Here is a 16,674-nt window from a genome sequence, read left to right on the forward strand (position 1 = left end):
CCATTTTCTGCTGTTTTGTCAGCCAAAAATTTCTGTTTTCACAGCACAAACTCAACATCTCTATACTAGTTTGAAGCCAGTATATATTTATTAATGGACTTTGAAGTCTTACTTTTATCTGTCTCTTTCCCCTGCTCGGTGTTATACAATACAATGAGATGAATATTGCTAAATAGTTACTATTTGTTTGCAGAATTGATGTGGCATGTAAAGCAAATAATTACACATACAAGTAGTACTGGTACTCGCAGCTATTTCTCCTGCATACGCACATAAGGGATTTACACACTTGTAAGGTCATATTTTGCTTACATAAATGATCTTATCTTCTTGCACCCTGTGCCATGTGGCATTCCAAACATGGCAGGGAACATGAAAAATACCAGTGGTATATACAAATCATTTTGGCATATGGCATACAGTACAGAGCAGTTGCAAAGCATGTGGAATAGGGCAGTACAGTCATTAGAATTTTATTCAGGAATTTGTATTTCTTTTGATTATTTCACACTTAAAGTAGTTTTTTCATTCGGGGTGAATAAACGTTTTCTCCAAATAATTAAAGTGAGTTGGGCTAAGGAGGTGCTTCTCTGAAAGGAGCTGAGAAATAAAAAGAACACCAAAAAGTAGCATTGGAGGAGGGAAGAGAGTCAAGGAATGTTGGGCAATGTGGAACCACATTTTAAGTAGTTCTGCTAGAACTGCAACACTGCAGGAGTCACTGACGCTCACCCCAAGGTGGGACCAGAGGGACCAGCATCTCCTATTCACCCTGTGGGGAAAACATAGAGAGAGAGAACACTCTGATTCTTGGATCTCATACAGGAAAATAAATCCCAGAATGTGTTTATCTGGGGGGAGTGGGAAAGGGAGGATAGGAAGGAGATGTGGGAAAAGAGGAGGAGGAGATGAACAGTCATCTTACTTATTGTGGCTGTAAAGGTGTGCCTAGGATACGTTGATGAGGATTGGATTAGGTGGTAATTGAGTAACAATTAATTAATCAGATAATCATTAATTCTGACCAGATAATGAGGGAGGGTAGGAGAAACCGGTGTGTTTAAACAAAGGTGGTTTTAGTTGGGGGTGGAAGGAGCGGGTAACTGGACGTTGCCATCTTTGTCAAGAAATCCTTCAAACACCAATTTAGCCATTTTTTTCATAGTGGAATGATCCAAGATTTGGCCCTGTTTCCTTTTTGACCCATCATCTCCTCTCTTAGAGGTTGTATGCGCCTTCATTGCTGAAGTCTGTGGGTTGCTGGGATTTTCCCACTGTAGACACACATCTCTCCAAGTTACTTTCCTAAGTTGATACAAACCAAAAGAGTAAGTAATTCTTAATAAGTAACTGAACTCTCTCTTTAATAAAAGAATATTTTAAGCTTATCTAGATATGTTACAAGTGAAGGGGAGAAGTGACAATACTTTTATTTAAAAGTGGCAATACTTTTCTCTTATTTAAAAAAACCCCAAGAAATAAACTCTTTAACATGTAAGGGTTTTTAAGTCTTGATTGTATTATCAGTCTTTTTACTTTCTTCATATTTTTGCTTCCTGTAACTCTGCTGAAAAATCTTGCTGTTACTGATAGAATGACAAAACACAGGAATTGACGTAATTGAATTAAGGGAATACTGAAAAAAATCCTGATAATTAATTCAGTTTCTCCTGCTTTAAAGACTTACAGACAGCTTCTTACTTTAAGTTAGCGTAATATAATAACATTAAGCATTTCTGAAGGTATTTAAAACTGTCTGGTGAATGTTTTAAACAAGTTGAGAAAAATTTGCCGATAGCTTCTTGGCATAGTCTTAGGTAGCCTTTATAAAAGAGAGGTTAGGTAAGAAACAGAGGAAAGATACTGCCATTTGAATACTTGAAGTCATGATTCATTTAATGCTTTAAATAAATACGGGATTTTTAACTAGCCTATGTTTATTTAGGTCCAGATTATTATTTATGAGTGGCTTGACATTCCAAAAACCAGGGAACAAAAGACTCCTTATATATAATTTTTAAAGGTGTGGCAATCAGGTAGGATTATCTCTTTTACCATGTCATAATATCTTGATTCTTTGTTAGGGCATTTTACCTTTTCATTGTTTCCTAGAAGAAATGTAGTAAGCCACATACAAATAATCTTTTAACTTTTAAAGTATTACTTACTTTGGCTATATTTTAGATATATTAGACAGAAGTTAACATAGTACTGAAATTTTCAATAAAAGGAAGTAGAATGCAGCATTTTATCCCTCATGAGTAAGAAACTGGAATTGCTACACCAACTTTTTTTAATTAATATGATTAATATTTGAAGTCACATGACTAATAATACCAGCTGATAAATACTCCCAGTTTCACTGACAGGCAGCAGGTTGAACTAGAGAACAGTCAAAGACTTATGATACAGGAGATTTTCAAGAAGGATCAGTTATTTAGCATAGCTCAGTTCCCAGGGAAAAATAGTTTATTCTCCTCCTGTCAGTCTTGTTTTTCAATAATTTTGTTCTCTCCTCAAAGGCCAAGCTCTATGACATCTTTATGCATAACTGTGGTGACACACCGTGCTGTGAAACTAATTCTGCTAAATATCTGCTGCCTGTTCCTTTGGGAGATTAAATCTTTGGCGTATTGTTCCATTGGACATCTGAGAAGCGAAATTTGTTACTTACTTCTCCTTTCCTGGTGTGACACCATTAAGGTGGTACCACAAAGAGAACTCTTCTAGATGTTTGCATGACATTTCAGGAAAACATGCGCCTGAGGTTTTGTTATACTGATGGTGCCCCAGATTATTTTTGAGCTACATTGGGGAGTTTATAGGAAATTGCATCAAATACTGGAACTACTAATGAAACCTTGACCCTACCACAATTGTGATAAAATTTTGAAAATCAAACTCATCTTTGCATGCTGAGTGGAAAGAGCTACCAGGTTGCTCTCAAAGATTTGCCCGTTTAGTGCAAACATTTTGGACTTTGGTCTTGACAATTAGTGAGGAATTTGGAGAGGAACACCTTTCCTAAGAAGCCAGGAGCCACGCATCATTTTATAGATACAAGGAAGAGGAGGCAATCTTCTGTATTTTCAGTAGCTAAGAATCACATAAAATTTATAGTGCAGCAGGGGTGGTGTGCGTGCCATTGAATTTTCTCCAGAGAAAGTTCGTATCTGATTTGGTCAGAGGAGGAAGAGAGCTTTAATATCCCTGGCCCATGTACAGTCAGGCCAGCATGTTCCTGCTTGTGGAGTTAGGATAAGGTTCAGCTCTCTGTACACACTGATCAAAACACATCTGATCTAGGTATTCCTAGGTGTTCCTGTGGATTTCTCAGACTTAGATAAATGAGTTGTAGTGCCAAGGGCTAAAGCCAGCAGAAATTGCAGTGTCCACTCAAGCCTCAGACCCCTCTACAGGATGTCTTCTTTCACCGGGGTGAATAAACTGTGTTTTATATTTGTTTAAAATTCTGAAATCTTCTGCAAGCAGAACATGTTTCATATTTAGAAAGAAAATATTCAGACTTCTTCATCATTCCAAGAGTTCTTTGGAGTAAGAACATTTAAAATACTGTCTCATAAACTGAATTGCAGCAAACAGCTCTCAAAGGCTACTGGAGTTCAGTGAGAGGTTTGGGAAGTGACCAATAGTTCCGTATTACATCTGGTGGTGTAATAAGTACCCTTATCTTGTAAGTATTTTCACTTCTTCTGTAATGCTCAATCTAGGTGCAAGTGTATGTAAGTGACTATGACATCCACGGGATGGGCTGGACTATGTGGATATCCATTTCACATATGGATAATACTCTTCCAATCTGAAAATAAATGTGGTACGAGCTTGTGGATGGTAAACGGCAGGGGGAAGATTGGTAACTCAAGAGTAAAAGCCCCAAGTACCTGTCAGAAATGAACATTGATACCTCATTTGCTTTGCTGAATTTTGATAGCTAAAGACCACCTTTAGCATTTTGTGCAGGAGTTGTTTTTATTTTTATTTTGCCTGCTACCTTTGTGAAAGGAAATATTTAATAATTTTTTCCCATAAATGTTTACCCGTAGTTCTCCCAAATTAAGACTGTCTCACTCTACAGGAATGTGAACTAAAAACCAAATAAAGCTTGTAGGCTTCACAACACGGTCACTCGTGCCAATGCTCTGGCCTGTGCTTAATGATGACCCAAAGTCTGACAGTTTATATCCATTTGGTTCTTTAAAAACAGCAAACATGATTTCTTTGCCTTTTTTCCCTTTCCCTTTATATCAGCAAGAAAATTTGCTGGGTTTGTCACTATCTCCTCAAATAGGTACTATTTTGGTCATTATGGAAAAAGAAATTAATTTTAATTCCTGCAAATACGAGGTGATAAAGCAAAGGAAACAATGTTCGTAACAGTCTAATTTACCAGCTGATCTGCCTCTGTCCAAGAAAAGGAAATACTAAAGCGAATATGTTCATTTGAACATCATAATTTGTCACTCCAATGTATTTCAAGTGTTGCAGATGTCACTGAAGGATCTAAATAAAATTGATTTACAGGTAGAGTAGAAAATCACTACAGTGGACCATTAAATGGAATCCACATCTGAAGCTTTAGGTAAGTTGAATAAATTCAGTAAACTATACAGAAGGTACATGAGAAGAAATATGAGTCAGAAGTGTAGTTGGCAGTTGGACACAGATTGAAATTTGAGTTTGAAAGCCTGAACTTCACTTTTGAAGTCTGTTTTACGTATTCGGTGTTAGTGAACTGATTCTGCTGGAGAAATTAGATTGTGTTTGTGCTTTTGTAGCATAAATGTACATTGGCAAACTGAAAAAACTAAATGGACTTTAAAATATGCAAAAAAAGTAAACTTTTTAATAGGGTTTTAAACATGTTTTCCATTAGACTGCCTTTCAGTGATTTTGAAGTGTTTCTGCTGGTCCTGCTAGCTTAAGCTTACATTTTTAAATTTGCCTGCCTCTTCTGCAGTTATAAAATTAAAATGCAATATTGTTTCTAATGTTACATTGTGTGCTATCATTTGTGTAAATATTTTGTGTAAAAATTATTTTTACAAGTGTAAAGTAATTCTTGCAAGAATAACAATCCCCCCAATCTGTGGGGATTCAGACCATTATTTCCATCAAAACCAAGCCAAAAGACAAATGCTTCAGGCAGAAGGATTGTGATGGACCTTCAGCCAGTGGCAGAAAGCCCATTTGTTTTTATGCTTCATCTTGGGCGTGACAGAACTGTGATCTCTCATTGGGAAATCCATGCTAAATTATTGTCTCTCTCTCTCTAATCTGCTTTGAAATTAATCTGACTCCATGTCTATCTCCCCCGGTTTCCTCACCACAGTGAGCTGTCTTTTTGCCACTGCATGCCAGGGTGCCCATTCAGATGAGCTGGGACAGCTGTTTGTGATGCTAGGTCAGCAAATTGATACCAAAAAAAGCCCAGAATCATAAAATGGTTTGGATTAAAAGGACCTTTAAAGGCCATCGAGGCCTTGCCTTGACCAAAGACATATTTAACTACATAAGGTGTTTCAGAACCCCATCCAACCTGACGTGGAATTTTTCTGGGAATGTGGCATCTACCACTTGTATGGAAAAACTGTTGCAGTGTTTCACCACCCTCTTTGTAAAAAAAAATTAATTCTTCCATATATCTGGTCTGAAACTACCCTCTTTTAATTTAAAACCATTACCCCTTTTCCTACCACAACAAAACCAATTGAAAAATTTGTCCCCATCTTTCTTTAAATATTAAAAGACAATAAGGTCTTCCCAGAATCTTCTCTACCCCAGGCTGTTCAATCCCAGTTGTCTCAGCAGCCTGTGCTCATAGGAGAGGTACATTTCTGGTCATTTTTGTAGCCAGCCTATGGAGCTGCTCCAACAGGCCTCATGTCTTTCCTGTGCTGGAAACTCCAGAGCTGGATGTAGTACTGCAGGTAAATAACTTTATTTTTGCATCTGAAATTTGTTTGTTAAGACAGATTAATTCCCTCATCTATTGTGCTGTCTCAACTTGGTTTTGCCATCACAGTTATGAGGGAGGGGAGGGGACAGCTTAAAACTGGAATCGGTGGTGTAGGGCAGAAAAACCTTCATCTGATTTCTCTACTTTCTGACATGAAACTGGTTTTTAGTTTGTGGATGCTAAATCTGTGGAATTTTGAGTTTGTGGATGCTAACCTCATTGTTGACACCACCTGGAAAAATTGATTTCAAGTCTGAAAGTTCAGTATGTATGCGTATATATTTTTTTTCCTCCATGGATGTGTATATGCGTCTACATTTATGTAAGGAAAAAATGTTTAGTGTAAATTTTGCTGTTCTTTCTTTTCTTTTTGAAAAACACAGAATTTTATGATTTTACAGAAAAATCCTTCAGTGGACATAATTTCAAGTTGCTGAAGACAAAAATGGTTTTGAAATCTACAGAGCACTTAAATGCATGCCATGAGAAGTTGGATGTTTTGGTAGTTGAATCTGGTCATTAAAAAGTTTAGTTTGCGGGGAAGTGTAGGTGGAGATGTTAATATTTCTTTCATTACTCAACTAGAAATTTAAAAACAATGTGAAAAGTTTCCTGTGTCCTGAGATTGCCTATGTTAAATTTCAGTTTTTTAATACAACAATCTTATACAAAGCAAGTAGAACATGGAAGTTCATTTTGTCTGTTTGTAAGCATACCAATTATTCTGACTGAGCATTTCAAAGTCTTATTTCTCTTTTCTTTGAGCAGTTTTACTTAGATTAATACAGCCCTGAGTCATCAGAGATAGTAGATGCTGTTCTTTCTTTTCACATGGCATTCTTCTGTGTCTTACCTCATCACAGATCACTGTAATTTGATTGGATTAAAGAGAGGTGTTGGGAAGGACTTGGAAAGACAAAGGAAGAGCATTCCTTGGCTTCTCCCTTTGTCAGGGTTGTATTTCAGGAAGACTTCTAACTAAAACCTGTTGAGGTACAGAGTTTGTATGAAAGTTTCTTGCTGTACATGAAAGTGCTGCTGCAGTGTGAAAAATAATACTCTTGCTTTCTGGGAACATCACTTTGTGTGCAGCTGTGGTAAGATTCCAAGCTGGTTTTGTGTGTTGTATAAATAGCTGGTATTTTATTTCTGCCCAATGTAGACTTCAGATAACTTATTTTGAAAATACTGATGATTTAATTGTTTTTCAATTTAATGCTACTCAAATCAACCTGCAGATAAGAAAACTAGGAAGCATTTAGTATCCAAAGGATGCATTCCCCCCTTATTCCATTTCACCAACTGTGTTCTGAAATGGTGCAACCCCTTCTGCAACTGCAAATACCCAAAGTTTGAACCGCTGCTCAACTCCTAAGCAGTGGTCACAGTTAGGCAATCTTTTCTGGCAGCTTTAATAAACTGAGTCAGTAGAAGAAGAGGATCATTGTGGTAATTATCATAATATAGCAGTTATATCAGTAGTTTCCATTTGTGTGTTTCTAAACCTGAATAAATAACACCTTGTAGGTGCTGTTGAAGTAGACAAATTGTCCCTGTTGTTCTTCAGGTAGGCAAAAATACAGGTGGTGAGGATGGCGCTTTTCCCAAGAGTGTCTTTCCAGGCCATCACCAGCACCCTCTATCTAGTTGCTGCAGTAGTTGTTTGGAAATTATGAGTTGTTCCTGTGACCTCATTTTGGAATAATTTCAGTGTTTCCCTCTGGCACCTGGTGGCTGCTTGCTTTCTTACTAAGGTTTATAAGCGCTGACACTAGAGAAGCTACCCGGAGCTCCCAAGACAAATCTGCATCCATGCCTTGAGATGTCTGTTCCTCTCTTGTTGACTTGTGCATGTGGGACAGAAAGAACTACTGTTCACTTTCTTTTCCTACCCTGCTCACCATAATCTTTTGTAAACTGCTAGAAAACAGTATTGCCTACTAAGGAACTGTAACTGACTTGTACAAAGCATTCTTGCCACTTTGTCAGTCAAATGTTATTCACTTAGCTGTATTTACAATGTTGATTGGTCCCAGCTCCTACCACTTAATAATAACAATTTTATAGCAATTTAAAATTATAATATAAAATATACAAATAATGCACTGTTTATGTAAGGGTTTTAATACATTAACACACCAGCTGTGTGTTCAGGTGTGGAATGAAAAAATGAGGAATACTGGGAATCTTTCACTGATACCTCATATTGAATTTTGGGTTCAGTAGGTATACAAAAGTCAGTATATGCATTGAAAAGTACATGGTGTATAGTAGACTGGGGAGAAGGGGGAAATGAATGGGGAAGGACAGAGTTATGAATTCAAATTAAACCACTGTAGGATTAAATTAAATGTGCTTTTGGTGTTTTATCCCAAATGAGATGATACCACATTTTTTCATTCTACAAGAATATAATTTTTAGTGTGTGCTGTAGATAAATAACTTCTTGGTCAAGAAAGGAATGTTTGTGGTGAATTAAACTTCCATGCAAATTGAAAACTATTCAAAACCTAGTTCTGTGTGTGAAACATGTTATATTTTGTGGGACTGCCATCAAAAGTACCTATTAACCAGCTTAAAAAACCAGTGAATTATGGTTCATGCCTGTTGCAATTTTAAAATTAAAATTATTGGTAATGTTACATCCCAATGGGCTAGGTACAGATTGTAGTTATCTTTCCTCAAGGAAAATTCTCATGAGTTTCTTCCCCTTTTCGCTGGAAATGCACATTAACCACTTTTGGAAACCATAGGTGCAGTTACACTGTAAAATCCAGATCAGATCCTGCAGCTGCTGTTGGGAGTCAGCGCTGCCTCAAGCCTAGCAGAATCCAGGTCAGAAAAGATAACGGAGGAGGTTGGAATAAGCCCCTTTTCTTAGGGAGTTTCACGATCCTCACTGGGCTTCTCCAGTGACTTCCTTCAAACGCCCAGTGGTGTCCAGTCAGGCTGCTGGTCCCATGCTCAGCCCAGTACCTTTGTTTCAGGTGCATATAAAGGCAGAATGCACCTTTCATGTTACCTTTTTCAGGATCAGGGCCTGAACCCCACGTGGTAGCCCCCCAGGAGGACAGCTATAGCCATGTTCAATCTCCAGGAATGCCACCAGCAGTCTCAAGCTCTTGGTTTTTCCATAAAGGATGCAGGCTTTTTTGGGTATTCTTTCTAAGGTTAAAGATTACCTTTTTCCCCCACTAGGTTTCTACTTTTCCTAAGCTGTAACAGACTTATTTTAACAATCAGGAAGATATATAAACTCAGAAATTTGCGTTTATATTGTGTAAGTTCCAAAATTTAAAATTGACATGCAAGAGAGGTTTGTGGCTTTTTTACAGCTTTCCCTAGAGCTTTTCTTCTGCTTAAGAGAAGTTTTGTGTTTTCAGGGTTTAACCCCACATGGCAACTAAGCCCCACACATGCCATCCCTCAACACTGAGATGGTAGAGAGAATCAGAAGAGTAAAAGTAAGAATACTCATGGTTTGAGATGAAAACACTTTAACAGGTAAAGCAAAAGCTGCTCATGCATCAAAGGAAAATAGGGGATGCATTCATCCCTTCCCATTGGCAGGCAGTTGTTCAGCCATCACCAAGGAAATTCGGGCTTCATTGTGGGTGATGGTGGCTTGGGAAGACAAATGCCATCATTGTGAGTGTTCTCCCCTCTTTCTCCTTGTTAGCATGATATGTATATTATATCATATATGTATATATATGTATCATATGGGATATTCCTTTGGTCAGTTGGGATCATCTATCCCCTCCCAGCTCCTTATGCACTCCAGCCTCCTCAGTGGTGGGCTGGGGTGAGGAGCAGAAAAGGCCTTGACTGTGCAAGCTCTGCTCATCAATAACTAAAACATTCCTGTGTTATCAACATGTTTCCAGCACAAATCCAAACCACAGACCCATACCAGCTACTGTGAATAAAATTAACTTTACCCGAGCCAAACCCAGCACATACGCTCAAATGTATTTCTACGACTATTGTTAGAGAAGAAGGGGAAATAAATCTTTATGTTGCATTTCTGTCTCTCACTGTTCAGCATTGCTTCTACTCACAGGCATACTGGATAATTACTCTTTGGTGTGCTGAATAAATACGTTTTGTCAAAACAAAGCCTTGGAAGTTAATGAATAGTTACTGCATTAGAGATTTGAAAAATATTTCTAGGAAAAATGGTTGGGAATTTTTCAAAGAAATAATTTTCTGTCAGATCAACTTGTAAAATAATGGAAACTTCTTATGAAAAGCTTGTACAAGCAAATGAAAAGTTGTGAAATTGCTGAAATGGTATGTTTTGAAACTGCCACTTTCCTACTCTGAAACCACTTGTTTAGAAATTCTGCTTTGGTTAGGTTTTTTTAAAATTGGTAAAGCAAAATGCTGAAATTGATCCAAGTGGAATTTACTTACAATGTTTTCATTTGTTGTGTTCTTGTCTTGTTGATATTTTCACACTTCTTGCAGCAGTGGAGTTTAGGAAACATGTTTTGAAAGTGGGTGATCAGAAAGATCACATTTTAAAAAAGTGTCGGCATTTTGTCTCATATTTTTGAGAATATTGTTTGAAGGCTTTGTTAGTTTTGTTTTAGCATATTTCGATATTTAAATTTAGGATCTTTTTATGCTTCACCTTAGGAGTACATGAGTTACGTAGTGTCACAGTGATCCAAAACCACAGCTTTCTCACATTACCTGGCACTGGAGGGAGAGAACACCATGGACAGCGTGTCCCATGACAACAGGCACAGCATGAAAATACGGCCTATATTTATTTAAATTTTGGCATTTTCATATGCTGGTGGCTCTCTGCATCCTCTAATCACATGTCCAGTAGGAAGGAAGCCCCTTAAAGCAGCCTCCAGAACTCCCTCTAATAGTTCCTGAATGCTTTGCTCTGGGGATGAGGGTGGAGCCAGGCTGGAGGAGCAGCCTCACAGCCTGGTTTGACACCCTTCTGCACAAAGAGATCCTACTTCAAGTGAAGAGCCCGGAAGGGATAAATGCAACTGCTAAGTTGCTGACAGTACTCAGAAAATACAAATACCAACCCTTATTGCCTGTGGTTTAGAAGGGTAGGCAGCAGAGGCTGATGATTAAAAGCTTTGATCTGCTTTTGTGACACTGGTGTCCCAGTGAAGATCAGGGCGTGTGCCCTGATCTCAGGTGCTCTGCAGGCACAGAGAAGTCCCTGTCCTAATGTCTCCTCTGTGCAGTACCCTCAAGACTTAATTGGAGAAGGAATGTGTGACAGGACAAGAGGACAAGCAAATGTGACAATACAGAACAGTATCAACAGGAAACCGCATGTTTTAAAGACAAAAGTTATCTTGTTATCTTGGCTGTGATGTTGTATCTCTTGCTGGCCTGCAATGGGCAACAGCTCAGGAAAATCCAAATGTTTAGCAGTGTCTGTCCCTTCAAGTCTGTGCTGAATCACATCAGAGGCTGTAACACCACCAGCATGGTGGTAGGTGAACAATGTGTTATTGTTAATAGTCTTTTGGATAAGACACAAACCCAGAATCTTAACCACAGAATATTAAATCACCTCTTTTGGCATGAATAGATAGGCTTACTAAGGGCCCTAATCCAGTTCTAATTTACGTTATTATCTTTTGTGTCTCTAAACACTTCCTGTAGTTTTGATTAGATTTGGTCCTGTTCTCTTCTTTTCCTTGGAATATAAATGATGAGAACAAGCTATGCTGTACTGATATTTGAATAGGTTCTTATTTTCAGGACTGTTTTTTTGCACTGGGAAGTGAAAAAAAGGAATCAAATATACCATGCACGTAGTTTCTCAGTATTTGATCAGGGTTATTATATCAAATTCAGTGTAATTACTGATTATGCCATTACAATTAAATAGTATTCCACATGCATGAGATATAAAATATAGATGATCATCTATACAAGGTGATTAAGATGCTCTGGCAGAGACTTTATTTTAGAACACTTCTCACTAGCCCACATAATATTTGAAATCTTACACATCTGAAGATAACCAAAGTGCTGAAAGAAGTGAGAGGTTCTCTGTGCCTTTTTTAAAATTGCCCAATTAAATGCCATCAAAAAACAATCAAACAAAAAAAAAAACCATACAAACAAAAAGGAGGGAATGTGGTAAATTTATTATTTTTTTAATGTACAGTGTGCTCTGTTCCAAGTTCTGATTCCTGCTAAAAATGATCCCTTGAAATTGCAACAAAATTTATGTGTGGTACTTATAAAATTACTTCAGTGTTTGATCCTTGATTGGTGTTCAGGTTAGATGGTTTAAAAGAGACGCATGGAATTTGCATGAATGATGGAATGAAATCAAGATGGAGGAATGTAACTGATGCTGCCCAGATATTTTCTCTGCCTGTCATACAGTGTGAAATAAATCTCATTGAAATCAATGGAAAGGTGTTCATTTGAGTGAGCTTTAGATAATGGCCCAAACATACTGCTTATGTAAAATTAATTTATAAAGTTCTGTTTGATCTGTGACTGAAAATGGGATTTCTCATTTTGCAAAGTTCAGATAAAAGCTTAAAATTGCAAATAAATTTTATTTTTCATTTTCAAATTGGAAGAACTGCTGCATGTTTCTTTTTGCAGGGCTTGTTGTGTACATCATTTCTTATGTAAAGAATCCCAATGTATCTGGGGAAAGTGCTCCTTCAGAAATACTTGTAGGTCATCCATGGGATAATACTAGTGTTACCACAGACTGGCAATTCCCCCCTAGTCCCTAACTTAAAGAGATATGGGGAACAGTAAGGTGTAAGAAAGGAAGCAGAAAAGAGGTGATACCAGAGAACACTTCCTCCTCATCTTTGTCTCTTTCACCTTCCACATTTTCTTCCTGCTGTTGTGTCATCTCCTAACGATCTGCAGTCATTCGTCTGTCATCCACATTCCTTTTGGATGATCCATTCCCTCCTGAAGGAACGTGTGATGGTGGTCAACCACCACGGGCTCAGACACGAGGGTCTTTTTTGTACATGGATTACAACTGCACCCAAAATTATTTAGGTTTATTGCTTTCTTCTCCTGTGCCCAAGAGTTTCTCAAAAAGTAGAGACAGTGGGACCACCACATTCTTCTCTGGCTTCCCAAGAGAGAGGTTTTGCCAAAGCCTGTTGCCTCTTCCCTGCAGTCCTGGAGCTGGTACCCACCCTGCTCAGGGCTGCAGCACCTTGGTGCAAGCTGGATCCTTCATAGATAGGGCTAGGGACTGTCCATCAATTTGGGGATAAATTTGGCAGGCCAAAGCCACGATGATGAGGGGACAACCATGCTTTTCTTGTGCAGTGCTGCCCTGGGAGGGTGGGGGTTAAATGACAGGGTGCAGCTGGAGCAAGATGAAATGTTCAACAGCAGTCCTGTCCTACTAATACTGGCTCTTCCAGTCTTCCCTGGAGGCCATGGTGGGCTGAGTGGTGGACTGAGGGAATAGTCCTGAGGCTGCTCCTCTGGGGTTCTGGCCCCAGTCACTGATAGCTGCTTCCCCAGCGTGCCTCCCTTCTGCAATGGGAAATAGCTCTGCTTTTTCCTGCTCTGTCACACTGGAGCTTACCAGAGTAAATTCAGCAACTGTTGCAAAGGATTTAGAAATAAACACAAACTAAATTAAGTACTCAAGGGGGAAAAAAAACCCCAAGAAAAATCTAAAAATTTTGCATGTAAAATATTTCTTTTAAGAATCTGAAAATCAGACTTTCACTCGTGAATTTACATTTTTGCACTTCATGACATCATTTGCACAGAAAACACAGGATCTCAAGAGCTTGCAAGAGGAGTAAAAATAAAACAGGGAAATATTTTTCTTCTCCTCTTACAGTTTTTGAAATCATGTATTATTATTATTATTATTATTATTATTATTATTATTATTATTATTATTATTATTATTATTATTATTATTATTATTATAAATAGCTAAATCAACAAACTTTACTGAGCAGGGATGTTAAGCACACTTTCATTGTTGACTTTCAGAACTATTTAAACTCTTGAGTGCTAAAAATTAAAATTCCCTCTGGGAAATCTTGTAGCTTTCAGTGGACTGGGTTGAAGTCCCCAATAAGAAGTAGTTAATAGGTAGACTGTGGTGACTCCAGCAAAACAACAAAATCAATTCCAGCTGCTTTTCTGATTAATCACCCTTATTATTGGAAGTCAGAGACACCATGAATTTGCACAGTAAGCATATATTTTGAAAAGGAGGATAACAGTTTGTTACCTTAGTTGCAGCCAATTAGTCTGATTCCTCTTTTTTCACCTCTCAGAGAAAACCTGGGACCAGCCATCCCCCTGCTCAGTAGCTGATCTCTACTCCCCAGTGGAAGGACAGCAAATACCCTGATTTTTTTTTTCCAGTTTTGCTTGTTCTTTTCAGAAACTGAATAGTTAAAAGGGATGAATAGAACATTCTGTTTGGGACTTCAGTTTTCCAAAATAAAATATGTAAGTGAGGGAAAGGTTTCATTCAGTTTTGGCATCGCTTTGTTAAGCCAGTTTAAGCCAAGAAAGATTGTTATTCCACAGTGTTTGCTGATAGTAGAAAGTTTACATATCAAACTGCTTTTTTTTTTTTTTTCTAGGGGAAAGAAAAAATCTGTATGAATTTAAGGGACTGATCTCTTATTTGCTTTGCAGAAGAGATTGTTCTGTTAACAACTCATCAGAAAGAAAAAAAAAAAGATAAACAGGATTAACTGTTTACTTTAAGTGAGCTGAAGTCGGGTTGTTTTTCCGAAGAAGAACACAATGTACTGTTGTATCTGGTTTCCAGAGTGGTGTTTATCATAATTCCTCCTGCAGTGGTTGGTAGAGTGCTGGGAAGGCTCTCCGCCCACTCGCAGCTCGCTCCCTTTCCCTCTCCCATTGAGGCCTCCGGCCAGGACTGCGAGATGGAGAGGGCTGTCCTGTGTGATCTTTACTGCCTGACATGAGCTGACATTGACCGAGAATAAAATAACAGGGGCCGTTTCCTAGAACTCTCAGTGGACTGCTGAGAACTGCTACCATAACTCTTGTAAACACACGGCGCACACACAAACACGCTCCCTCTCCCTCATTTAGAAACACACCTAGGACAGGCAGCCACTCACACGGGCTGGAGGAAAACGGCATGAGTGGAAAACACCACCGGCAGGCCCTGTGAGAAGGCAGAAAATAGCCTTTCTGCTGGGTAGGGAGCCCTGGCAAGCCTGCACTTCTGCTTTTCTTCTTGGCTCTTTGCTCTGCCCTTGATTTTTGATGAATGTTATACTTTTCTGCTAGTTCAGTGGGATGATGTGGCACTGACGCAGCAGAGTGTCTTATTTAATACAGCCACAGCTGTGTACAAAATCCTGCAGGGTTGCTATATTTCATTTACCTTTTACATGCCATAGGAAGTGCATGAGCAGTGCTATACTACCAAGAATGTGATTTAGGATCATCTGTGCCTGCTGAAATGGGCAGGGGTTTTTTTAATACTCACTGCATTTTGATTTTTTGTTTTTAAAACAAAATCTTCCAGGATCCCATTCATGGTTCCATTCATGGTTCTCTGTGGTTCAGAAGTAAATCTGGTGAATCCACAAGCAATACAGTCTTGAAAGATAAGGGACCCCAGCACCGCTGCTGCTGTGTTCTTGCTTCATTCCAGATGGTGTAAACCCACACTGTGGGCTCTGCAGGGCAAGTTGAGAGTTCTCTGAGTCTTGCAGTGTGGAAGAAATGAGTTGATACTGCAGGGAAGCCCTTCCTCTCTAGATATACACATACATATATATAGCCTCCTCCCCTAACTCAAATGGCATCTAGCACACATAATAGGCTTTGTGGACCAGCCCTCCCAGATACAATCGTGTTATTCAGCTATTGCTTTCAGATCACTCTTTGAAGACAGGACTTTTATTCTGATTTTTACGTATAAGGAACTGAGGCGTGGAGGAAACACAGCGCAGCAAAGATGATGTGAAACGCTGCCAGAACCAGCAACTGAATGCTGATTTTCTTGGAAAGGAGGGTGCTGAGCACCTTGCAAGAAAAGATCTTTCTGGCAGCACCCCACCAACTGTTGGAATTCTTGGATGCCAAAACAATAATTACAGTCTTGAGATTAAAAAAATAAACAAAGAACCCCTCCTCAGATTTGTAGATAAGTACTTTAAATGACTGGGTGGTAATTACTTGTTATATTTGGAACATAATCTTTCTATTGGACATCATCCATAAGAAAGACTTGCAGTTTTCAACTGAGCCTGCGAGTTTCTTAAATATACATTTTTACTCTTGATTGGTAAATTGTGGCATGCAGGAAAATGATATTTTTTCTGAATTGTGTACTGAAATAACCAAGGGGTTGTGATGGGATTCCATGCTGAAGTAATGGTACACTGAAGAACCTGAGGAGGGTGTGCATCATTATTTTTCTTACCAACTACAATTAACAGCACAGTGAGTGAAACATGCTGGGGTGATCTCATGTGCTTGCTTTTTTGTTACCACTCAGAATTGGTTCTATTTGCATAACAAGCTGTATGGAATGGATCTTAGGAGAAGGTCCATAAATTAAGTCCCACGCGAGGTTGAGATGCCAGGGGATCTGGAGGGAGGAAGGCCTTACTGCTCCATTGTGGCCTAGCCTTTATACAAACTTTTAGGCAATACTTAGGAAGTTATTTTTCCTTAACTCTTTGTATCTTCCAAAC

At 38.6% G+C, this 16,674-nt stretch overlaps 1 protein-coding gene across 1 annotated transcript in view; it reads left to right on the forward strand.

Moving 5' to 3' along the window:
* SPIDR (scaffold protein involved in DNA repair) overlaps positions 1-16,674 on the forward strand; it is a 195,726-nt gene that overhangs the window by 145,512 nt on the left and 33,540 nt on the right. The window lies entirely within an intron of this gene.

Source organism: Onychostruthus taczanowskii, unplaced genomic scaffold (genome assembly GCF_017590055.1).
Source record: "Onychostruthus taczanowskii isolate IOZ18803 unplaced genomic scaffold, ASM1759005v1 scaffold4, whole genome shotgun sequence".
NCBI classification, from domain to species: domain Eukaryota; kingdom Metazoa; phylum Chordata; class Aves; order Passeriformes; family Passeridae; genus Onychostruthus; species Onychostruthus taczanowskii.